The sequence below is a fragment of the Tinamus guttatus genome, unplaced genomic scaffold (genome assembly GCF_059628265.1).
Source record: "Tinamus guttatus ecotype Peru unplaced genomic scaffold, ASM5962826v1 Tinamus_guttatus_pri_ptg001002l, whole genome shotgun sequence".
Classification (NCBI taxonomy): domain Eukaryota; kingdom Metazoa; phylum Chordata; class Aves; order Tinamiformes; family Tinamidae; genus Tinamus; species Tinamus guttatus.
The window spans coordinates 40001-59487 of record NW_028289536.1 but is presented as its reverse complement, the minus strand read 5'-3'; the positions used below and the strand labels follow the sequence as shown (position 1 = coordinate 59487).

General features: G+C 42.5%; 1 protein-coding gene across 2 annotated transcripts in view; it reads left to right on the top strand.

Moving 5' to 3' along the window:
• The first annotated feature begins 16263 nt into the window (after positions 1–16263).
• The window catches only part of LOC104569779 (vasculin), a 28036-nt gene continuing 24812 nt past the window's right edge, over positions 16264–19487 (top strand). For both annotated transcript variants that reach the window (XM_088538317.1, XM_088538316.1), the window contains exons 1-2: positions 16264–16934; positions 17735–17802. The gene's annotated coding sequence lies outside the window, so the exon portion shown is untranslated. The remainder of the gene's footprint in view (positions 16935–17734; positions 17803–19487) is intronic.

Below are 19487 nucleotides of genomic sequence, written 5' to 3'. Positions count from 1 at the left end.
CCGCGGCCGCGGGACCCTGCGCGCCGGCCGCGGCCTGCGGGGTCGCCCGCGGGCGGCGAACCCGGCGCCGCGCTGCCCTGCGCGCCGCCCGCCCTGCGGCCTAGTCGCGCAGGCTCGCGCAGGCTCCCACTGCCCACCGCCGCCCCCCAGCCGCCCCCTGTCGGCCCCGCCACCACCGCGCCGGCCCCGGTGGTGCCTTACGGGGATGGCGAAGCGGGCGCGGGTGGCGCGGGACCGCCGCAGCGCGGCGGGAGGCAGCCACAGCCCGGCACCCCAGCCCGCTTTCCCCGCTCACCTCCGCCATATTGCGATGATGGGCTGAGCGGCAGCGCTGCGCCAAGTGCCCGGATGGGGCCGCTAAGCCAATGGCAGTCGCAGGCCCCGGCGGAGCCGCAGCCGGGAGCGGGAACGGGAGGGCGCGGGCAGCCCCGCGGCACTGCCTCGGGATGGAGCCGGCGCCAGGCGGCGAGGCCGGGCCGGGCGAGGCGGCCGCACGCACCCTCCCCGTCTGCGCCGCCGCCCCGCCGCGAGGGGGCTCCCGCCACGCATGGGCATCCCGAGGCTGCGCGGCTCGGTCCTGAGCGAGACGACGGGACGGGAGCCGCGCGGGGCAGCGCTGCCTCCGGCGGAGCGGGGTCCCCACGTGCGACACCCTGCGGGAGTGGGTGACGCGAGGCCCTCGCTACTTGCGCCATCCACCTGAGATGGGAACATCCTTGCGGGCTGCATACGGAGGGTCGTTCCTTCCATACGTGCCTAGTGGATCCTCACAACACGGGCATCCCTGGAGTCTGCAGGATCCCGCTTCCAGGAAAGTTGTGGTGGGCACCAGCTGCTCCAGCAACACATCTTTTGATTCACGATCTGCCTTTTCCTTTCTCCAAAGGATAAACATGGAGTAGCCTGACTTAACACTGGCCTTTCTCTCCACACTAGTCAGAATACTGCACATGTGCTCAAAACTTAAAATCAAGGAAGACTTAATACTATTTTTTCCTTATGACTGCTCCTGAATGGCTTTATAACCCACTGTAAGGCCTCCTAGCCCTGTTCAAACTTCGTTCCCTCCTCATATACCAAGCTCCGACTGCGCATTCCAGCACCCTTGAGGCTTCAGCCCTGTGGGGTCAAAAGAGCATCTCTTCTTCCCAGGGAGACACAGTGTGCGGATAAGGATGCGTACGTGGATCTGTGAATCTGCTCTACAGAGTGGCTTAGAAAGTCACATCAGCAGGTAGGCCTCGGTTCAGGGAAACAACTGCCTGCTTCCCTATTCTTCCATTCAACAGAAGTACTCCCCGAACTTGGATATGTGCTTATATTTATTTCCTAACTTCCCGAGTACTTTACTTGACAATCCTAATATTCTAGTCTGCCATTTAATTATATCATCTTCTAAGTTATGTTTTGCGCAATTTTATAGAGAAGTCTGCTGTTAATTTGCTACTTTTGAATCTGTTACCGGATTTAGATCAAAGATGTATTTTAATTAGAGTTCTGTGTTGGAGATGGAAATTTCTGTGATCTATAGAGTCATAAAAATCTCCTGTGAGAAGCAGAGGCCAGACCTTGAGAAAGAAGATGTTTGCCTGCCTAGGCTGAGCGATAAGGAGCAGGGATGCAGCTGCTCAGCCCGGTTCACAGGCAGCCCCCCCGGAAACCTGTTGAAGCTGGCTGCTCGTCCGGGCTTGTAGCCAACTTAACCGCAGACGTCCTCCAAACTAGCTTTGGAGGTCAAACACACGGAAATGAGGAAGAGGAGGAGGAAGGCAGGACCCTCGAATTGAGGGCTGGGACCCCCAACTGGTATGTGCGCCTGCGCACCCTGTGGGGGGGAGAGCTGTGCAACTCAAGGCGGAGTTTGTCCGCCCCCCCCCCCCCCGGCCTGCCTCCTGGGTCATACTGACCCTACATGCCAGGGTGCATGGGGCATAGAGAGAATAGTGCGGAGAGAGGGGAGAGGAGAAACTCCTAACTCTGAGGCCTACGCTGTCTCCGCGGAAGCCAGTCAACAACTCTCTCTCCCTGATCTGCCAGCTCGAGAGGATGTTCGGGTCCAGATCGGCAGGTATCACCTTGTGAGTAGTTATCCATACTTTGCTTCTTTTATGTGCTTTCACCTAAATAAATGCTTGATGTAGTCACCTCGGTCTGCCGTGATTATTGCCGAATCCCGAGCCCATCCGGAACAAATTCACATGGATAAAATAATATAAATTCATCGCGTTACCACAGCAGGTCAGGAGGTGTGTTCTGGAGCTCACGCATTAAGTGTGTCATGTAAACTGCAGCAGGAATTCCTGGAAAATTACAGTGCTCAAAATTGTAGAAGACTGGAAAAAAAAAAGTTCAGTTATTCTAAATTATGTCAGGGATAAAAACGAGCATAAAAACGAGCTTACAAATCCTTGGAGAGCCAAATACCTCAGAAAAAATGAAAGTGACTGTGAGAATTTGCATTCTGAGGATTTGAAGAGTTTCATAAAGTCTCTAGCACAATGACATTCCATGTGATTACAACTCATTCTATTTTAGGTTGATTTTCCCTGAGACCAAGAGTGCAAAGGGGGGAGTTATGGGGAGTTATACCCCCTCATACACCTACAGAGACTAAATATGTGTATCAATGCAAATGTAGTTTTCTACAGCTGCTGAGGCATGCAGGAGTGTGTGATATTCTGCATTTAAATGAGTATTTTCTCTTGAATTGAAATCAAAGGGGATGGGACACAAAATCTACCTAATCTATTCTTTCTCAAATAATGGAGGAAGATAAATTTTGCATGTTTTTTGACTGTGTTTTATTATTGAAGTTACTCTCAGATCCACGCATATTTAAAAAAAAGGGAAATAACTACAGTGAATTAAAAGGGAGGAATTATTTTTTATTAAACCCAAACAATAATGAAGCTGAAGAGTTATAGATGAGACACAAAAACGAGTGCAGAAGTTCTAGAAAAGAATCCCTTGTGATACTTAACTTTTCTTTTCCTCCTTTACATTAAAGATTGATCATACTGAGTGTTCCAGAAATGCTTGCTATTTTTCAGGCAAAACATAGAAATCACCATCTTCCAAAAATCTATACTCTTTGAGAAGTTAGAGATGCAAAGAAGGAAGGAACCACACACAGGTACTAGTGGCATCAGTTATTGCTGCTCATTGCTCCATGGTCAGGTACTATGGTTTTTAAAGGACCAGATTTGCAGTAAAGGCTAGCTATACAAAACATTTTTTAATTCCCAATCTATATACATAGAAAGTTTTAAAATCCCCTAGATGCGTCTATCTCTCTGTGCTTTATTGTTTATGTGTAATACGACTTTCTGCAGTACCAGCTGAACTTGCATATGATATAATAAAGTCAGACTTTTTATTAGCTAACTTGCCTCCCATGCCAAATTTTCAAAGGAAGGAAATACTTTCTCTAACCTCCCTCCCAAGCCTTTTAGGGGGTCTCTTATCTTCAAACGAAAAGGAAGTTTATTTTTTCCCAAAATGAGCGGAATGCTCAAGTTTATGTATTCATCAATAAGGGGGTTTCTCCACAATTTGGCTGAAGAGCAGAACAAAGCCGAGTGGGACAAAAAGAGCCATCTGCCAAGAGGTGGGGGCCTTTACAAAGGAGGGAAATAGGGCAATTCCCCCACATTCTTCAGCAAGGGGGACAAAGGAGTTGGTGAGCTCAGGTGAGAACAGATGGCGGGAGGCCGGAGTTCGGTGTAGGCGGGCCGGGAAGGCTGTAACTTCTGAGTACCTTGGCCAATGGGGAAAAGGAGAGGGCGTCCCTCAGTCGGGAAATTAGGATAAAAGGGGGGCTGCGTCCCCCAGCAATTTGAGAGACCTCACAGGGCTATGCCCGGTGGACTCTCCCTTTATTCGAATAAAGTTTTAGGACTCCTCTGTCTCCTTTTTGGACATTCAGTTCTTGACAGCGAGATTTTTCCGCACACTTTGAACCTGCGATCTAAGGGAAGATCGACGGAGCCTGACAACAACCAATCAGAAGAAAGGCTCTAGCCAATCAGATGAGACGGGAGCACGCACGGGAAAGGAACTGGTATATAAGGGAGGGCTTTGTTCCAATAAACGGGTTTTTTTTTCGGATGATTCACATTGGATTGTTCTGAGCCCACGGTTTTTCTCTCCTCAGATGGTGACCCCGACGTGATACACGGCACGGAGCTTCAAATTGAAGAGTTGCGTGGGGAACCCCAAAGGAGAGGCCCAGCTGGAGGACGGCTCAGCGGGACTGAGACCGGGACGGGTCGGAGGATGGCCCAGGGGCAAAGAAGAACGAACGTTGCAATGGGACGCCCTGTGAGGTGAGCAGCTGGGGCAGGAGATGGGTCAAGGAATCACAAAAGAAGAAGATGCAATTGTTAAACTCCTCCTGCATATACTCTCTAAGAGAGGAATTAAGTACGATGAGCTTATGCTCCGGAACTTACTAATTTGGTGTTGAGAAAATGAGTTCCCCCGCTGAAGCGGAAAACGCTTTTGAAGTTGAAGTATGGGAAAAGGTCGGAGAAATTCTGTAGGACAGAGTAAGCAATGGTAGTAAAGAAGAAGAAAACTTAGCTACCACTTGGAGGTTGGTGCTATGAACCTTGCAAAGTTTAAAAGCAGAAAGATCTGCAGCTGCTGGGGCGTTCGCTGCCCTGAGACCTTCATCAGGGTCAGCAGCATATCTGGCTCATATTAGAGTATTCGAACAACCTCCTGTCCCGTCCCCTGTATCACGGTCAGCACCCTCGATGGAGGAGCAGCTAGGGATGGGAGAGGGAGAGATGGAGGTTGATGAGCCCTGGCCGTCATCTCTGCATTCGGGAGAAGCAGCTCCTGAAAGAACCGTAGGAGCCGAAGGTCCAAAGGATCAACTGCCAAGTCAGCAGCCCGATAGCAGCAGGACAACGTTTATCCACCCCTACCTCCCTCACCACCTCCATCTCCTACACCTCAACCGCCCCTCGCACCACCCCCCCCCCCCCCCCCGGGATGTGCAGAGTGGGCAAACGAACTGTTAATGACTGCGCTCGGGCATTGGGAGGAGAACAAAAGACAGGATGGAGGAGAGATGGAGGGGGTGGAGGAGACGGGTTTGAAGGATATGATCCAAAGAAACGTTGGAAGGGAATTATTCAAAATGCAATAATAGAAGGGGAATTCCTTCCTAATGCCTATCCGGTAGTTATGGGGGGTCAAAATCAGTCAAATCAGTGGGTGCCGCTGTCATGGAATCTGATTAAGGAAGTGTGCGGAAAATCTCGCTGTCAAGAACTGAATGTCCAAAAGGAGACAGAGGAGTCCTAAAACTTTATTCGAATAAAGGGAGAGTCCACCGGGCATAGCCCTGTGGGGTCTCTCAAATTGCTGGGGGACGCAGCCCCCCTTTTATCCTAATTTCCCGACTGAGGGACGCCCTCTCCTTTTCCCCATTGGCCAAGGTACTCAGAAGTTACAGCCTTCCCGGCCCGCCTACACCGAACTCCGGCCTCCCGCCTTCTGTTCTCACCTGAGCTCGCCAACTTCTTTGTCCCCCTTGCTGAAGAATGTGGGGGAATTGCCCTATTTCCCTCCTTTGTAAAGGCCCCCATCTCGTTGCAGATGGCTCTTTTTGTCCCACTCGCTCATGTCTCCACTCAGTCTCCCCTCCCTTTGTCCTGCTCTTCAGCCAAACTGTGGAGAAACCCCCTTATTGATGAATACAGAAACTTGAGCATTCTGCTCAGAAGCTTGTAAGTCGGTACAACAATACGGTTTACATGGGCCTTTTACGCAAGCTATAGTTAATAACATATTTACGGGGCATTTGCTAACACCTCATGATATCAGACAGCTGGCTTCTGTTCTGCTGGGTCCTATGCAGGAAGTGTTATGGCGCACTTGGCAGGACGCAGCTGCAACTGCCGCTCTCGCTAATTTGGAGAGAGACGAAGGAGACCTGTTGTGCCTGGTCTCAACAGACATGCTCATGGGGGGAGGTCAGTGGGCTGATGCACAACGCCAAGCTCAATTAAATGTAGGGGTTTTGCACTTGTCAGCAACCGTGGCGCAAGAGGCACTCAGGACCCTTCCTGAGGATGGTAAGCCGACATCACCGTATACTTCGATCAAGCAGGGGGCCATGGAATCCTGTATGCAGTTTTTAGATCGCCTCCGTGACATGTTAGAACGAACCCCATTAACGGATGAGGTGCGGGAAGCCCTGCTAATGTGTTTGGCAATAGAAAATGCTAATCCGGCTTGCAAAATAAATATTCAAAATACTTAATAATAATATAATAAAATATATATTTTATATAGTATACTATATTATAATATATATAATAAATATATATTTTATATATAATATATATTTTAAATATGTATAATATATATAATAAATATATATCCATAATATATATATATAATATATATGATTTATGATTTATATAATAAATATATATCCAGTGCAGGGCTACAAGGATGATCAGGGGCCTGGAACATCTGCCCTATGAGGAGAGGCTGAGGGAGCTGGGCCTGTTCAGCCTGGAGAAGAAAAGGCTGAGAGGGGATCTAATCAGTGTATATAAATACCTCAAGGGAGGGAGTGCAGAGGACGGGGATGGTCTCTTTTCAGTGGTGGCCACTGATAGGACTAGAGGAAATGGCCGGAAACTGAAACATCAAAAATTCCATAGGAACTTAAGGAAAAATTTCTTAACAGTGAGGGTGACAGAGCACTGGAACAGGCTGCCCAGAGAGGTTGTGGAGTCTCCTTCTCTGGAGATCTGCAAAACCCGCTTGGATGCAGTCCTGTGCCACGTGCTCTAGGTGACCCTGTGTGTGCAGGGGGTTGGACTAGATGATCTCTAGAGGTCCCTTCCAACCCTAAGCATTCTATGATTCTATATTATAATAAATGCTTAATAAATATTCAAAAGGTACTGGGAGATTTAAATTGGGTAAGAGCAATTTGTGGTCTTACCAATTCAGAACTAGCCCCTTTAATGAAACTGTGAAAGGGAGGGGGGGGTGCGGATGCACCTCAAGCATTGACAGAAGAGGCAGAACAAGCTTTAAAAACAATAAGCAAAAAGGTCACTACAGCATATACATATTGCTGGGATCCTGACTATGATATCGGCCCTTTGCTTATTAACCACAATCGTTATTATTTTGCATTGATTATTCAGTGGGTAATGGATAAGGACCCACTCCACACTTTAGAGTGGATCTTCTTGTCCATACAGCCAAAACGAACCGTTACCACGTGGCTTGAGGCATTTGCTCAGTTAATAATTGTGGGAGTCATCGAAAGGAGCAGGGGCTTAAGGTTTAGGACCAGAAGCCATTTTATTGAGCATCGGACCAAACTTATGTATTCTCCGAGTATGTGAGCATACACTGTCCATGTGCTGTCTACACGCTCCCTCCCCCTGCCTCCAGCCAATTCCTTGACTCTCTTGCTATCTGGGTCCAATCCTGCTAACGGACAACAGGTAACCAACCAGAGACCGGTGCGTCCAGCCTGTGTTTTAGGTTTCTCTATCTGTTAATGTTATTCCTAACTTTCACAGTTTCTCACTCCTAACTTTCACCGTTCCCACAGCTTCCCACAGTTTCTCACGGTTTCTCAGTTTCCCACAAATAATGAAGGGAAGACAGAATTGTCGTGGCAAAATACTTACGGATGTCCAAGACATTTGGGATCATGCAAAGATTTTACCTAAAGTTACAGAGGATGAGGGTCTGTCATGGTTGGACAATTTATTAAGTGGATGGGGAATTTCGAGATGGTTACAATTGTTAATTAGAAGTGCAGGGATAGTGTTGATTTTGTGTTGTATTCTGTTAATTGTGCCTTGCTTGTTGAAATGTGTGTTTAATATGATTGAAAAAGCCTTAAGGAAGGTTTGGCTGGTTCAAGAACAAAAAGGGCGAATTGTGGAGTTGTTTTTGGAGGAATATGGCTGCCCGATGAACCAGCCATACGAGATGTTGGAGTAGGCACGAGATGGAGTAGGCACCTGGCGCAGAACAAAAGGTTACTTTGAACCTGCGATCTAAGGGAAGATCGACGGAGCCTGACAACAACCAATCAGAAGAAAGGCTCTAGCCAATCAGATGAGACGGGAGCGTGCGCAGGAAAGGAACTGGTATATAAGGGACGGCTTTGTTCCAATAAATGTTTTTTTTTTCAGGTTGATTCACATTGGGCTCAGCATGATCCACGGTTTTTCTCTCCTCAAGTTATAGCAACTAGTGAGTTTATAAGAAGTATTATCATTGTCTTTCAGGAAGTTTACTAAGATACACAACTGTTTATATCCTGCAGATGGGGAAACTGGGGCACAGCAAAGTTTACAAACTCAGCCAAAGTTTAATACGGGGTCTCTGGTAGAAGTGAAAATAGAAGGAAGATGATGCTGATTTGAAATTATTGCATCTTAACAGTCTGAAGTTTGTGCTCCAGAGTTTTCAGATTTGGAGTTATTTTTTTCACTTATTTGAAGAACACCCAAGAACACACAATAGTTTTGAAGAGCAACATGCAAAAATGCCACTACAGAAGTGTCCCCTATGTTGGGCAGGTCTCCAGTAAGGAATCATATGTCTAAATTCCCAATTCTGAAAATGTAATGGAGGTTCTTGGCAAATCTGTTCACTGGGTCCTGTAAGAGAAGATAACATAGCTCCAGGAAGAGAGCTCTGAGAAAATATTTAATTTGCTCTTGACCCTATTATGTTTCATCTTGTTTTGTTTTGTTTTGTTTTGTTGTTTCCTGCAGAATTTAAGATGGCAACACTATGTAACGGACACAGAGAAACTTCTGCTGCCTATTTTTGTCCATGAAGGGAAAAACTGAGAAAGAGCAACTGAGTAAGAGGTAGTTTTATTTTAAATTTAACCTTCTAGAATATTTTAGATTTACTGGGCATTTCAGCCTGGCTTAAATATGGAAGAGACTTTCTGGTAGTCAGAAAACTATTTTAGGCTCTCTTGCAAATACTTGTAGCTAAATTTTATTTTGTTTATATGCACATTTTTTTCTTTTCTTTAAGGCTGTTTGGTGATTAAAGTAAGGAACTGCAAAAAGTGAGACTGCTCTATCAGCCTTCACAGCAGTTCTTTTTTGGGTTCACATCACAAAATGCAGAAGAGCTTTGAATATTGGCTTCTAGTTAGTGGTTCTAATAGAGATCTAAAAATAGCATAGGATTGTTTGTCAAGCTCTTTTGTTTTGTTTTTTTCCTTTTTGGTAGGGAAAGATCAGGGAAACAACTGAGTTTTTTTGGTTTTGCAATTCTTTCATCAGGTCTGTGCATATATAGAAATAACGCTTAAGTCAGGCCACTTTCCTAAAGGAAGCCTCTGTAAGAACAACACATGCTTTGAAAAAACATGGGAAATTTTATTTTGACAGTGATTTGAACATGCAGAAAATCCTTCCAAATACTCAAAAACTGTACTCTTGGATGTGAAAAGTTTCTAAATGAATCTGGTTAAAAAAAAAAAAGGGAGAAATAAAATATTAACTTGATGTCAATTTAAATTAAGAAAAAGTGGACAGAACAAATAGATTTTTACTGTGAAGCAAACCAGCTTTAGAATGTGGGATCCGATTTTATTTAAGTATGTTTCAGATCCTCCCATGATTACTCATCATTTGGTTTCCTTGTTACAAAATTAACATGCTCTCAGTTCACAGGTTAGCTAGTAACATTTTAGGGAAAATAGAGGAATTTCATTTTGTAGTAAAAAGATAAAGATAAGTGGCTTATGAAAAATTAGTGTATTATGTTCAGTTTATAGTCCCTTCAACTTTTTTTCACTGAAATTGTTATTTCTCATTAACAATTATTATTTTGCTTTCTTTGTGAGATTTAAAACAGTGCTTTGCTTGCTCTTATTTCACTTTCCTGTGTGGAACAGAACAGAAAATGAGTATATGTAGGACTTGCCTTACTATTTTTAAGCTTTATAGCATGACTTTACCCTTCAGCAGAATAAATATGTAGACAGCACTAAGGATGCGTTTAGGGAATACTTGTGTGCTTTTAAGCACAATTCATTAGCTGAATAACTTATGTACAAATAATATTGCTTTATGCAAATAAAATAGTTTCAAATAACCCTTGTTTTAAAATCACTGAGTCTTTTTATTGGAGATGGATGTTAAAAGGGAGGAAAAGCTTACTAGCTAGGATATTTTTATTACAATATGGATGAAAAACGTGAAATGGAAAAGCTGTTCTTTCACAAACTTTACTCAATCTTTTTAACCTTTCAATTAGTATAATATAAGAATAGCCTTTGGTTCTGATCTTGGCTTTTTACTAATGTCACAAATGTATTGACTCTTTCAGGTACAAATAGTTGTCTCTAGAAAGAGAAATTTTAGCAATTTAAGATGATTTTAGACTTGTGTCATTTGAAATAAATACATAAGTGTTGCTTCAAAGTATGAATTCGCATTACCTATAGCTGAATTTCAGCCTTAGCACAGAAGTCTATGGTAATTTTAATACTAATGTTCTTGAGAAGAGAATCAAGAAGCAGTTTTTCAGTTTTCAGGCATATTTAGCACTTGTCAGTTGTATTAAGATGTAGTAAATGCTGAGATGCTCAGCATTCTTTAAACATCAAGTAATGAGGAGTTATATATCCTATGATGCAAGCAATAATGGTGATTTCCTTCATATAGTCATTTCCCTTTTTTATGTAGTCAGAGCTTATATTTCAATGAGTCTACTGAAATCCAGTAGGAATTGGAGAACTCATCATACCTTCCTTTCTGAGAAGAGGTAATAGTTGTGCATAGACAAACATAAATAGTTTGTACTAATATTCCTTCTGTTACTCCAAATGATAATGACTAGGGCTTGCTCTTTAATTCTGTATAACCACTACTTCTAATTTTGTTACTTAAAATAATTCATATTGTGAACATGTAGCTGAAAGATAATTAAAATTCTGAATTAAGGGCTTTTTATTTGAATTGTGTTTGTACTGAGGAAGTCTCACTGTGCCCGGAATCCATCTGTACAAATATTCCTCAGTTGAGAAGCACATACATTAGAATTGTTTTTTTATTATTAATATGAGATGGCCTTTTTTTCTATTTCTTAATATTGTTCCCATTGCATCAGAAGCTTTCTGAATCAAATCTGTACTAATAAGGTTTTAAGTCTGTTATGTCAAAAATTTGGTTTTGTCTTTCTGCCCAGTTCAGACTAGTTGTATATTGAGCCTACTGGGACTTCAGTACTCAGTATGTATTTTGTAGCATCTTCATGGAGTGTCACTTCAATGCTTAATGGTAAAGAATTAAGTATGTTTCTTTTTTTCATTCTTTGCTAGATTAAATAGCTAGATTTGATTGCATAGGTTAGTTGCATAAGTATCCTGCATCCTACACATAGAACAAATGAAAATCAAAGACATTTCAATTCCTGCCAAAATGCATCTTTAAACTTTGGGCCTCACACTTCTTCACATAGTCAATGTTTGAGCATTGAATGATTGAATTTTAAATTCATCATATTTTTCATATTAAAATGAGCTTTAAGACTTGTATTTAAATATGGGGGGGTGTATTTCTTGGGAGTTAAAATGTTTCTATTTTTATTTCTTATATTTCAGCATTTCCTGTAAACCTATTTTGTCGTATTTTTTCAATGCTCCCATGTACTAATATAGACAATGTGTGAATATGAACTATGCTACATATTATCTCAGAGTTCATAGTCTGAGCTGAGTTCAAATTTAACCTTTAATTGCATATAGTCCCAGAATACAGAACTGGGATGAATGTGTTGTGTGTGTTTTTTTTTTTTTTTTCTCTCCCCTCTCCTTATCATATTACACAGAAGTACTTCAGTAATTCAAACTCAGCAATTCTTATATTTGTTATTGTCTCATCTGTTGTCTGAAATCCACGACTTACCCTTTGCTTACATGGTTCACTAAAAAGGCTGTTAAAAATGTCTGAGCATCTGTGGTTAAAAAAAAAAAAAAAAGGAACGAAAAATTGCCTGCTCTTCCAAGTTCATTTAACAAAAGAAAACTGTTCATAATGAGGTGACATCTCTTTTCTACATTTATTTCCTACTTTAATGGTATCATAACATTCTATAGTAGCTTTCCACAACAAGTACGTTCTGCTCAGACTTAATTCCAGAAGCTTTTTTCTGTTAAATTTAGATTACTGTAATGCTTTATTTTTAGTGCCTGTTATTAAGTGTATATTGCTTCAGGCAAGTTGTTTGTTAGTGTGGTGTACAATAACATTTCTGTACTGATGACACCGCTTTATATCCCAAGATGTTCAAATCTTTGTGATTTCTTGTGGTTGACATGACACTGAGCCCTTTATCAGTTTTATCTCACTAAATGCAAGTAACACTGCCCAATATTAACTCTGCACAAAACCTGTTTCATGTGTAAGGGGTCAGTCTTTGGGACAAAACAGTGTGGAATTTAACTGTGTTCTGAGCAATAAAGCAACTCAAGATTTCTATATTCACCAAAGTAAAGCAAGTCGTAAATATGATCTGGAATCCAGATTTTTTTTTTTTACTTTTACATTAAAAATGGAAAAAAAATCATTTGAAAATTCTAACTGTAAATCATTTTAATTGTTTCTATTTGCATTATTTTACATATTTTCTGTAAATTATCAGCAATTCAGGTCAGCTTTTCAGTATTTGTCATCTTTTGTTGTAATCCTTTTCTGAACTTTCTTGTTCTCTGCAAACTATCACCTGTGGAAGTACTTTGAAGTGTATTTTGAAGTAACAATGTGCGTGTGACTTGCCATATTCCCTGAATCAAGACATCTGGGTGATGTTTCTGATGTCAGGCTGAGCTTTATGGTTGGGCAAGGCCAAGGAAGTTGGTTCCTGGAAGAGGTGAGACTTAGGAAGAGTTTGGACCAGGCAGCTGTGGCCAGAAGATGAGCAGCTGCCTCCCAAAAGGCCAGCTGTGCACAGGAGCTCCTGCAGTGTCTAAAAGGCTCGTGGCGAGCGGCCCAGTGGCATGTCCGGCTGCCCGCAGGAGAGCCAAAGGCTGCTCAGTAAGTGACCAGGGACAGATGCAGGGTTCAAATTGCCTTTGGTTTCTGTGTGTTAAGATGTGTTTCTGTGCCAGTTCCTTCAAACTGATCTGCACGCGCTACGAATGGTCCTGGTGACATTGCTGGAACTGCTTGAACTCTTGCAACGTGTGACCTACATGTGCTGAAATGGGAGAACTCAATTTGAAATCAGTGTGAGTTTTACCACGGAGCTCACCAAGGCAAGGCTGTTTGCAGGCCCAAGGTTTTGTTTCTCTGATGTGGAAATGTCATTATATGTTCTTTTATGAAACAATTAGACATGACTCAAACCTATTTTCCATTACTAATTTAATTTCCCCTGTGAATATGACAGCTTTTTCTGTGGTTACTGTTACTAATATTGGTGTGATTGTTGTCACAAGAGGGAAATGGAAGGACTATGAGTGAAGCTGCACAAGCAGTAGCCTATTGGGGAGATCGATAGGGATTAATTGATAGTATCCTGCTACATATATTTGAGCTATACGTATATAGGTATAGCTCAAAACAACTGGACAGTCAAAAGATCATTTCAGAACATCAAGATTGCCTTAAATGTGCATTGTCAGGGTGACTGAACATTCAGCTTTTTAGACTGTCTACTTGGTTTCCATGATACTTTGGGCTCTAGAGGTTGTTAACCATCATATGTTGGGATTTGTAAGTCTCTCTGGGTCCTACATATGCTCCTTTTGGCCAGAGCTTTCTTGTTACTGTGTGTCTGAAGCACTTAGCATAGGGAGTCCTGTGAGACTCCTCCTTTCCCATGACTTTCCCTGACTGGAAGAAAACATTAGTTCCTAGGTGCTGCAACCTATAGAGGGTCTTAAATTCATCAATATGCAAGTTCTACATTATTATTTTGAAAAAATATTTTTAAAACAAAACTTGAAAGGGGGGATGCCTTTGGTACAAGCAGTCCTAGTGGCTGTATGTAGGTCCTTCAGGCCAAGGTCAGCCAGCGCCTGTGTGCCAGAGCGCTCTTCTGGCCTTGGCTTCTGAGCTCTGCAACTGTCTGGGAAGCACCTGCTACAGGTACGATTTAAATGATGGGATACAGATTGCAGTCTTTTTGTCCTTTTTTTTTTTTTTTTTGCTTGTGCATGCTGATAAAAAAAACTGATGGAGAATATACACACCCTCTCCTGTGCAGGGCTCTTGAGTTTTGTAAAATCAGCCCATAATTTAAGTTCCAACAATAATTTAAATCTCATAAAGGAAACTGACGATAAAAGAAAACACAAAAGCAAGCACAAGCCATAAAAATACTTGCCAGCTTCCTAATGGCATTTAAACACAATTTATTATATTTAATTCCCCATGTACTTATTTGCAAAATAACTTGACTTGCAATGGAAATGAGATTTTGAAATTGCAATGAGATAATTCAGGCATTTAGTTATGAGCCCTGCCAAGGGCTACAAAGTCCATTATGTTTGTTCTAAAAAAGGCACAACTAGAATAAGTGCTGGTGGGTGAAACATTCTTCAATACATTTGTAAGTTTAAGCTATTTTTAATAAAACCACTTAAAAAAAAATAGGATTATAACCTTTTTTTTTTTTCTCTTCTTACTCGCTTCCTGCCCAGTTAGTGCCATGATTTATTCTGCTGCATTTTTTAGCTCAGGTTATGCGTTTCTGACAGGCCCTGATTAATTTGGCCGTGACGAACGTGATCCCCGATCCGTGTGCAGCGCAGCGTGACCCCCGCGAGCTGCCACACGGTTAATTGCGGCGGCGGCGCGCGCTCGCTGGGGATTCTCCCTCCGTCCCGTTCGGAATTGTTCCCGTGACGTCACACAGGGCTCCCCGCCATGGGAACGAGGGGGGGGGGTACTCCGCTCGTCGCGCTGAGCTCGTAGGCCCCGTCCCCGGCTGGCGGCGTCCCGCGGCTCTCGCGAGGCTTGGGCGCGCAGAGCGGTGCGGCTCGCGGCGGCGCCATTTTGGGAGCGAGGAGAGGGGTGCGTGTGAGTGAGGGAGTACGGGCCGCGGCCGCGACTCTCCGCCGTTTCCGTGGGGCTGCTGGGGATGGGGCCGCCCGCCGCGTACGGCCTGGAGGGGGCGAAGGGGGCGCGAGGCCGCTCCCTGCGCTTCGCTCCGCCGGCGAGTGGGGGCTGCCTCTTGTCTTCCCCCGGGAAGGATGCCGGGCAGCAGCCGGACGAGGGCCGGCGGCGGCATCGCGGGGAGGCCCCGGCCGGGCCGCGCCGTGCCGTGCCGTGACAACAAAAGGCGCCGCCGGGTGTGTTGGGGGGGGGGGGGGGGTGTGGATTGGGGCGCTGCGAACGCGGCTCGGACACGGTGAAAGCCCCATGTGCGGCGGGAGCTACCGGCCGGGCCCGCTGTCCCCGAGCCGCGGGGCTTCCCGCCGTGCTCTGAGTTGTGTCGTGTTTTGTTTTGCGCACTCGCTGCGTGCTCTTCATCCGCGTCAGCGGCTACCTTTTTTGGTGCCTTCTATATGTTTTATTTTTATTATTTTTTCCCTCCTCCTCTTCTCCTTTAAAAAATAAACAACACAAGCTCCTTCCTTTCTGTTTTGTTTTTGCTTTTTAGAAATCAGAAGAGCCGCCTGTTTGAGGAAGGACGGGAGAGCCTGTTCACTGCTTGCCGTGTTCCCAAGCAGCTACCCTCACTTCTCCCCTCCTTCGGTGCGTGGATGGAGGTTTAAGTGCTGCCTCACTTATTGCTCTGGGGGCTTCAGTGCCTGTGTGTGTCTCCTTGTTAAGGTTCAGTTTTGTGTGCTTGTCTTATGTCAGTTCGGGTTTCAAAGGGAAAATTGGCTGTTCTGTTTGTTTTGTTTTGCTCCCCATAGGCGATTTGGATTACAAAGAGCCCTCTGGAGCCTTTTGCTTCAGCTGACAAGGGGGAAGGTGAAAACTAACCTGCAGCGGTTGCCTCTTTGGAAAGAGGAGAAGTATCAGACCTGGAATTGGCACTTCCACCTGAAAACGCTTCTGAAACAGCTACAGCTAGTAGATGTCCAAGAAGTGAATTGAAATTTTTGAAGACTTGATCTTTGTCAAGAAAATAAGTGCAGAACAGCTTGCCCTTGGATGCTAGTCCACATGACATGGATATGTGGCTAAATCTATCAAGTTCTGAATAATTCTACTGTCAAAATTAAGTGCTTTTTTTTTTTTACGCTGCCTTTTTTTTTTTTTTTTTTCAAGCCAAGTTTTTTGCTTGAGTAACCATAACCAGTTTTGTTAACTGGCTCCAGGTTAAAAGCAGCCTGAGTCACTGGGTAGACATTGTTGTAAAGTTTCATGGCAGATATTTTTACTCATATTTTATTTTTTAGATTTTCTGACATAGCCTTTTTCATTTTGCAATGAAACAAATTTTCTAAATGAAGAGTCTAATAGAAAATTGTCTATCACTTTTTCTTTTATATTTTATTTAATATTTTTGTTGAAAGATGTTGTTGCCGATAAGCAATATGGTGGTATCCAGATAGCTGCTGTTGACAGACGCCTCTATTATCTGAAGCTGGGAAATGTTTCTCAGTTCAGATGTGAAATTCGTATTTTTAGCTTTACTACCTGTGCCATAAAAAGCGTATTTATTTCACCTGGAGCTGATGCTTCTTCCAGTGATACATACATGGAATAAAGAAGAGAAAAGGCTGTGAGAGGAAAAAACAAAGCTTAAGTCAGAGACTTGGCAAATCTTGGAAATAACTTTGCGGGATCTGTAAGCAGGAAGGATGGGTAGCTGATTCTGTGAGGTGAAATCTATGTCAAACAGCTACAAATGTAGTATCAGCAAGAACTTGGAATATTATCTCAAGAAAAACAACCTGGAAAAGTATAAATCACAGAGAGCTAACACCTTGTGCAGTCCTCTTGGATTAGGTAAGTATTGTAGAGTTCCTAAGTCAGTTCTCACTTGAGTAAATGTTTTGTCAGTAGAATAGTGAAAAAAAAATGATGCTGGATTTTTTGAGAACCTTGAAATCAGCTAGCAGAATCTAATTATTATTCGTAGTGTTTAATAAATATCTTTAAGAGATGGAAGCATATATGCATTACTGAAAAGAACCGTGCATAAGTAGGAGTGTAATTTTGAGGGACAGAGAGGGAATTGGAAAATACGCACTTCTAGACTGAATCCCTAAGTAACATATTTTTTCTGTGTTGATACTGTATATCAGGAATGATCTGTTGTGCTTCTTGAACAAGTCTGAATGACTTGGGTGTTTCGGTCTTTACATTTGCATTAGATGTTTTTCAGCATGAAGATCTTGTAATGTAGCCTGACTTTTTTTTTTTTTTTCCCACCTCTTTTCTCCCACACTTATGGAGGTCAAATATTCATTACCATTATGTTTACTGCATATACAGACTTGACTTTTTTTTTTTTTTTTTTTTTTTTTAATAGTTTGATGTTTTAAGGCTGTATTAAGGGTAATTTCCTATTCCATGGTGAGAATGAATATGAACCTAGTTTGAAAGTGCAGCATAAATAATTTAAACAAAATAAAAATGTTTGGAAGGGCTCAAGTATCAGCAGGCTGGTTAAGTAACCAATTTTACATGTTGTTATTTAAAGTATTGCTATTTGCCCTGCAACTTTCCTACCAACTGGGGGAATGTTTTTGAACATCGATATAATTTTAAGTACTGAAATGTTATTTACAATAATTTCTATGCAGGTTTGGTTTCAGCTGAATTGCTACTTCCTCAAAGAAAACTAAGATGGACAGAACAACTTAATTCAAAAGTCAGTGGTAATTTTATTAAATTCTTCACGCCACCGTTATTCATAAAAGTTTAAGTAATTAAAGCAATATTGGGTAGATGGTAGACTGAGTGTCTGGTAAAGGTGACCATATTAGCCACTTTTTCTTAAGAAATTTCAGAGCTTCGTTACCAGTAATGCAGAACAATAAAAAGAAGTGGATCCTATTTAAGAACACTGCAAAAATGTTTGGGAAGCTGTCTTGTATTTAAAGCCTAGTAGAAAAGTAATTTTAAGCATGAGAAACAGAGTCAAGGGTTTACTATGGTGGTGTTTTTTTGTCTAACTTACCTGCCCACAAGTAAAAGAGTTGCATATAAATCAGTATTTTAAATATATTTTTGGGATCACTGAAGTAATTCTATTGTGAATTGTCTTGTCAGTATCAAAGAGTTGGTCTATTTGAATGGTCTTTCAAATATGTTTTTGTATTTTTTTTCCAAATATTTGTGTATTTTAACTGCTGTTTTAATTTTGCCCTTTTGAAAACATGAGGGCTCTGGGAACGTAACTAAGAGTTGTTTCTGCAGTAAGACCCTACATTGGGTCTCTTACTGGGACTGGGAAGTGATTGCTTAGGTTGAACTGAGCCACGTGTAGAGGAAGCAAACCACAAGAGGAATATTACCTTTCTCCTCCTTAGTAGTTTGTGTTTTGCTTCAAATAATTTGGTAAATGAAAACATCAAGGGTAAGTGACCATCTCATTAAACTTTCTCTTGCTTGCCCATCATGTAGTAAAAGAGTGACTCGACTCCTAGAGAAGTGAGTTCTCTCACTTTATCCAAGCTATTAACTTTCAGGGGCGTAAGAAGAGATGACAAGAGATTTTCATTGAGATCAGGGAGCTGTGGAACACACTGTTTAGAGCGATTTTTAGGGCTCTTGTTTCTCTGTGTTGAAATGTTTGCCTTTTACTCTTTAAATTGGCTCTTTTATTATATGTTTCTAGCTGCAGGTAGGAAATCCCCCCCCCCCCCCCTTTTTTTTTTCCCTCCTTCTCCTTTCCCCTCCTCTCTTGCTTGTATTTTACTGCAGAATTGCAGTTCTTATGTATATACATATGTATATACATATGTATTTGGCATTCAAGTGTGATTTACTCTGCGCAAAATTCATAGCATTGGCTGAGGCCCCTTAAGGAGAAAATGCCTATTGTGCTGGTCCATTTTAATACCTTCTTTAGGTTTTTACGCAGCACTGACAGTCTGCTAAGTGGTTTGCAGACAAGTATGAAGATAAGGTCTCTCCTTGCCCCAGAGAGCTTATACTTTAAGCCTTGTTGTAAACATGACTTTTGTACTGGAAAAACATCAACAGTTTGGCTCTTACCGATACAAACATACCAATTTTAGGATTTTACTGTAAAGGTGTCTTAAATGGTATGGGTTGCTCTACTGTAGGAATGAACTGTGCAATTGGAAGCTTTTAAGTGTAAGCGGAGTTTAAACTTACAACAAAGATGAAGTGTGGTTAAATCTGTAAATTGGTGTAGAGAAACTAGGGAAATTGTGCAGATATTTAGATTTGTTAGCACTTTACAAGCTCATATACTCATTTTTTTTTTAACCTTCCATTGTGAGTTTCCTCTGTGGATAAAATAGTTTGACAGTGTTGGTCCATGGAGGGCCTCAGTATTACATTTACACTCAACAAACTAGCTTTTTA